The 6239-nt window shown below is 39.8% G+C and overlaps 1 protein-coding gene across 4 annotated transcripts in view; it reads right to left on the bottom strand.

Annotated features, from left to right (window-relative positions):
• Nucleotides 1-4157: 4157 nt before the first annotated feature.
• LOC1272025 (cAMP-specific 3',5'-cyclic phosphodiesterase) overlaps nt 4158-6239 on the bottom strand; it is a 25501-nt gene continuing 23419 nt past the window's right edge. For all 4 annotated transcript variants that reach the window (XM_061645149.1, XM_061645147.1, XM_061645167.1 and 1 more), the window contains one exon: nt 4158-6239. This exon is cut by the window's right edge and continues 1738 nt beyond it. The gene's annotated coding sequence lies outside the window, so the exon portion shown is untranslated.

The following is a 6239-nucleotide window of genomic DNA, read 5'->3' as shown; positions in this document are numbered from 1 at the left end:
CGAAACAAATGCTAAACGAGTCGTGCGCACGTGCACGCTAGAACGAGAGAAGAAGAAACCCCGTGAAAGGGTCACAAACAATTTTTTTTTGAGGAAACAGTGAGAAAAGAATGCGAACAGATTATCTGCCTATATTTGCGTGTTATCTCTTGGTCGTGTAAAACTTTAACCATAATGTTGTGTAATATTTGTAAAAAAAAAAAACAGAAACCTCTTTCCACTTTTAAAGAGAAAAGAAAATCCTACCCTAACCGCGGGGGGGGGGGGGTGAGGTACGTGGCGCTCGGAGATTCTTACGATTAGGGTGTAATCTGACGAAGACGGCCTTTTGCAAAAACAAAAAACAAAAAACAAAACAACTATACTAGAGTTGACAGCGCTCTGGCTGCTTAGGTAGGAAAGCGCCGCGGTGTAACCGCGGTGGAAGTCAAAACTGCATGAACCAACCAGCAATGTTTTTTTTTTTTGGGGACAGTTAGAGAATCAATCAAGACACACAAAAAAAAACCGAAAACGATACAGTAGAATGGGCCCGGGGAAGATTGTTTTTCTCTATCGCTCACGCTCGTTATCCACTGTCTGGCTGTCCCAATTTCGTTCCAATTTTGTGCCGCAATACAGCAACAGCACAAAACAGATGCAAAAAGGTGATGTTGCTGGTGATCCTTCCGGCATAGCATTTGGACTGTTTTGCATATATTTGCCTTAGCCCCGACTCTGTGTTTGTCTGTGTGTGTGTTCTGTGGCAGAGTGCACAGACCCATTGGCGCTTCGGGGGGGAAAAAGAACCGCATTTCCTAGAGGGGCAACGACGAGGAATAAGATAACAAAAACAAAAGTAAAAACATCATTGCAAACGATAGTTTAGGATTTTGTAGCATACGTAAAACTGTGGAAGCATGAAAGCAGGAAGGGATGACAGGGAGAAAGCACGTCAACCAATTTGTAAGTGATGCAAAACTAGCATTGAAAAAGAAAGAAAAAGAAGAAGAAGTAGAAGAATAATAAGAATAATAATAATAATAATAAGAAGAAGAAAACAGTGACATTAACGCAGAGCAGATGAAGAAACACTAACAAACAAACAAACAAACAAAACACACACACACACACAACCTAACCAGAATAGATGCAAACACAACACTGTAGCAAACCAAAATGTGCAAAGCGAAGGAAGAAGCGATTTGAAGGGTGTGTATCAACTTAGAGAATTATTTACAAACCGTTGTTGTAAGGAATCGTGTGTAAGGCTCCAAAGAAAGGTGGACAAACAAAGTGAAGGAAGACGAAACAAAACCTAAACAAAAAAAAAGATGATAAAAACAAAACAGAAAATGGAGCAGCAGACGTTTGTTTGTGTGTGTGTGTGTGTTGCAAGAGCGACTCCTTGGGAATGGTTTTTCTGTCCTGTGCTCGCGATTTTTAGATTTTTTTTCCATGTCTCCTCCCCGAGACGGTTGATCTGCCGGTTCTATCTGCCCGCTGAAGCAATGGACAGCGGGTTGTAAACGGGGTGACCGGGTGACAAGAGATGCACGCACCTTATCGCAAAACGCTCCGCCAGCCTCCCCAGTGTGTCTAGTAGAATAGATAGCGCATGTGATACGTGTTGCGTGTGTACTGTGTTTCATTTTTGTGTGTGTGTGTGTGTGTTCGTTCGTGTACAGCCCATGCAGCCACCGGCAGGGTGGGCAGATTTGAAGGATTTGAATTCGAACGTCCTCTTAGTGCCCTCTTAGTGTACCCGCACACTGTACTGACCTGTCAGGCGATGACATTTCGTTGCCGCCGCCGGTTCCCTTGTTTATCGATGTATTTGGCTTGAAATGTTGGAAGAAAAGGTGCGTGTGTGTATGTCGTTGTTGTCCTTTTTCCCATCATCTCATCGTCTCTGCATGTATGTTACTACACGTTGGCAACATTTTCATGACACATATATATGTATATGTATGTGTGTGTGTGTGTTTGTTTGTGAACACAAATGTTTGTTAAACGAAACAACAACAAAAATAAAACAATTGTAACGTTTTGCGCGCGAGTTTTTGGCGATTGTTTGTTTGTTTGTGTGGTTGACACAAACCGATTCCCTTTCTCACTCTCTCTCTCTCTTTCTCTGCCACGAGCTGTCGGTGGGTTTTGTCCTTTTCCTTTTGAAAATGTTTTGGACGCAGTATAGTAGACGTAAACATTGGATGTTTTGTTTCTTTGTGTACACCATGTACACCAAACGCCAAGTGGTACAAACAGATGGCTCCTAGAGATGTAGGGAAGATAGTTAGTGGAAACGAAAGGAAGGAGGAACATTGGGCAGTACGAAACACGTAAATAGCAAACAAGCGAATTTTAAGCGAAACAAAAGTGTGAGGTGTTTTCGGTGGCGTGCTGCAGCAGAAAATTTGCAGCAAAAGCGGAAAAGCGAAAGGAAAAGCGTAAAAAAAAGGGAGAGTCGTGTGCGCTAGGACATGGATAATTGGATCTTTTTGTTAATATTTTAATATTATATAAATAAAAAGTACTATGTATACAGAACACAAAAAAAGGTAGTGCATCCACTACCGCACCGCTCTCCCATGGGAAGCAGCCAGTGGGTGTGGTGTGGCGTACACATTTATGATGAACAGAGCCGAAATAAAGTTTGTTTGTGGGTATGTGCAGCAGCGTGGAGCGGTGTGTTAAAGAGGGAATATTTTTCAAAACAAAACAAAAAAAGCAACAACACAATGAGCAGCGGAAAATATATCAGAAACAAACGAAATAAACAGAACAGAGCAGTAGTTTTTTTGTTTGTTTCATGTTTGGCTCCCCACCGTCCTCCCAGTTTTTACCATCCAATAAATCCATTGCTGGTGGTGAGTGTTTTCATTGCAAAGTGTACACTAAGTGTACACTAAGTGTACACTACCATACGTGGAAAGGAAAAACAAACGAAAAAAGAAAACCGATTAAATTCGATAAAGCGTACGAAGCGAACACAAGGAATTTGTAAAAAAAAAACAACTGGGGACAGATTAGCAAAGTGCTCTCATGGCGGGCGCGGTGGTGCTGCTTGGGCCAAGAGAGCAGTTACACATGTAATACACACCTTTATCTTTATGAAGCTCCAGAAGCTACAATTGTCTGGAATAAAAACAATGAGAAGAAACAACTAAAAACAAAACAAAAGCACTGCTACAACAACCGCAAACAGAGAGCATTTCTGTACGTATTGCATCCGAAAAAAAAATAGGAAAAAAAGCTTCAATATTTTTATTTTTATTCATGTTTTGACCAAACAATTGAAACGAGAATTTTGTTTTGTTGTTTTTTTTTTTTGGTTTTTTTTTCTTCACCTTTACTCTTTATTTTAGCTCAATAATGTAGTTTATGGATGAGACAACCAGTATATTGCGTCTTTTTTCCTCTTCTTATTTTTTGCTGCTCTCCCTTCCCCCACTCCCACCCCGACTTTATCCTCGTTTCCACACTTTTGTTTTCTCAAATGTTTTGTTTTTGATTTCTTTCCCTTCTTGAGTTGCTTTTTTGTTGTTTCTTTTTTGTTTTGCCATACCAATTGCCTGTTTTTGTGTTTTGTTTCTTTTTTTTACGTTTGTCCAATATTTATTTCAGCCACTTGTTGGTATTGTTCACACTCTCTGTCTGTCTCTCTCTCTCTCTTTATCTCTCTCTATCTCTCGTTTTGCATATTACTTATCTACTCCGAGTGAGTTTTTGTTTGCCGTGTGCATTTTTTTTTAATTTCTTTCCAGGTCGACATTGTTTTTCCACACTTTGTGTTTACCCTCTTTCTATTACAACGTGTACATGTGTTATTGTTGTTCTCTTCCTCTCTCTCTCTCTTTCTCTTTTATTTCCTTTGAACTTTCCTCTTGACTCAGGATGTTTCCACGGGTAAGTGTTCCTTGCCTGGTTTTCTTTTCTTCTTTTCCGGCCCATAAATTTCTTAAACTCTGTTCCTTTTTACCTAACCGATTTGGGGGTTCGAAAGGGGTGGGAAGATGACGCGAGGATGGGATACAGTAGGGGACGAATGGGGGGGGGGAGAGAACAGGAGCCGGGGGACGTAAGTAGACGATTCGATAGTTCGATAGTAAAAACCAGCTAATAAGCACAAACACCCAGAGACCAGAGATTTCGAGTTCGGAAGAAGGGTTTGCTTGTTTGTTTGTTTGTTTTTTTTTGTTACACACTTTGCTTTGGTTTTCGCGTCAGACACCGATGTATTTTTGTTTTTTGTATCGTTTTGTTTTTTTTTGTTTTCAATTTATTTAAATGTTTTTTTTTGTCTTCGTCTACACCAACTTCCAGTGCTTCTTCTTCTTCTTCTTCTTTTTTTTCATTAAGTGTAACAGCAAACAGTTTTGTGTACGTTTCGTGAAAGTGTCGGTGAGTTCGTCTTCATCTTCTTTGGTTTTTGTACAGTATGTGTGTGTGTGTGTGTGTGTGTGTGTGTGTGTGTGTGTGTGTGTGTGTGTGTGTATGTGTGTTTGCACGGGTCATCAATGACGTCACCGCCTTAAAATGATTGGTTCTGTGTAGTTGTGTTGGTGGGCTAAGAGCGGGAGAATATTGATGGTGGGGTATAGAGAATATTGAAACAAGTGTAAGGATAGCCTCAGCAAGGAGCAGGATTGCAGGGAAGGGTGGTAAAGAGAAGTAGTCAGTAGTCTTTCACCAGTGGTTGTGTGTGTGTGTGTGTGTGTGTCAGTGTGTATCCGTGTGGGTGTAGTTTAGTGTACGCGTGTACGTATGATTATGAGCTTTCTCTAACTCCCGGTAGGACCTGCCTGATTATGGGAGATTTTATAAATATTTATATCCATAATTATCTTATATGATTCATTTGGGTTTTCCCTTTGCTTTGCTTTTCCCCAAACCTTATCTCTCTCTCTCTCTCTCTCTCTCTCTCTCTCTCTTTCTCGCGCTCTATTTTCCTTCCTCCTTTGCATCTCTATGAGACTACTCCACACTGTTTTGGTTGCTCACCGTTTTGGGCTTTTTGTTTTCTTCTCTTTTTGTTTGCTTTTACTAAGATACACTGATATTGTTTTTGGTTTTACTGTTCTCCTCTCCCTCTATATATATATATCTATATATGCTTCTTTTTTTTGTGTGTCTTTTCTCTCTTCCGCCCACTCCGCGAGCCTTCGGACGTTCTTTTTGCTTTTGCTTTATTGATTTCCTCTACTAGTTCTTTCGCTTTAATTTGCTTAAACGACACTACACTGTGTTCACTAGCTTCCATGTAATAAGCGCTCAGTACAGCGAAAAATACACCATTTTTCGTGTTTTTATATGTGAGTGTGTGTGTGTGTGTTTTATATGCTCATTCTCTCGGCGCGTTTTTTTTTGTTATTCTTTTCAAACGTTTTTGTGGAGTTTTTTGTTATTGTTATTTTCTTTTACTTTTTATTTCTTTGCTGATTTTCTCTTTGCTGATTTTCGGCTAGTTCGGCCACCTTTGCAACAAATAGAACCCTACCCACAACTGTTACTGTATATATGTTTATATACCGGTGTGTGGTTTTGTTGTTGTTTATGTTTTTTTTTGTGTGTTATACCTCTTTGTAAACTTTCCTACACAGCGCCAATAGATGCGAAAACCCATATATTCTAACAACAAAAATAAAAGTTAGATATGCATTCAGCTTATTTACGTCATATCGCCGGCGCTTCCGCCCTCCGCTGGCTGTTGCTTCTTAATGGTTATTTTTTTTTTTGTTTCGATTTGTTTTCTCGAGTTGTGGCGTGCAAATCGTGATTGCATCGTGGGTAGTGGTGGTTGTTTTTTTTTTTTTGGTAAGTACATAGGCAGCAAACTAAAAATTATTATAATATTTCTGCTTTCACTGCACTGTTCTCTCTCTCTCTCTCTCTCTCTCTCTCTCTCTCTTCTCTCTCTCTCTCTCTCTCTCTCTCTCTCTCTCTTCTCTCTCTCTCTCTCTCTCTCTCTCTCTCTCTCTCTCTCTCGGTGGTGTGTAGGTGTTTGCAAGGTGCAACTTAATAAAAATTTTTTTAAAAACTTAATTTAAAATGAAAAAGGTGAAACACGATGCACAATTTCACTACAATTTCCAAAACACCAAAAACGATTTTTCTCGCACCCACAACACAACACATTTTTGGGTTTTTTTTTCTGATCTGTGTGTGTTTTTGTGTGTGTTTTTAAAAGTAGTAGATAGTCTGTTGCCTGCCTTTGCCTTTGGGAAAATGGGAGCACATCATAAACCTTTTTTTCTTTA

The sequence above is a fragment of the Anopheles gambiae genome, chromosome X (genome assembly GCF_943734735.2).
Source record: "Anopheles gambiae chromosome X, idAnoGambNW_F1_1, whole genome shotgun sequence".
In the NCBI taxonomy this organism is placed as follows: domain Eukaryota; kingdom Metazoa; phylum Arthropoda; class Insecta; order Diptera; family Culicidae; genus Anopheles; species Anopheles gambiae.
This window is presented reverse-complemented; position numbering and strand designations above follow the sequence as displayed.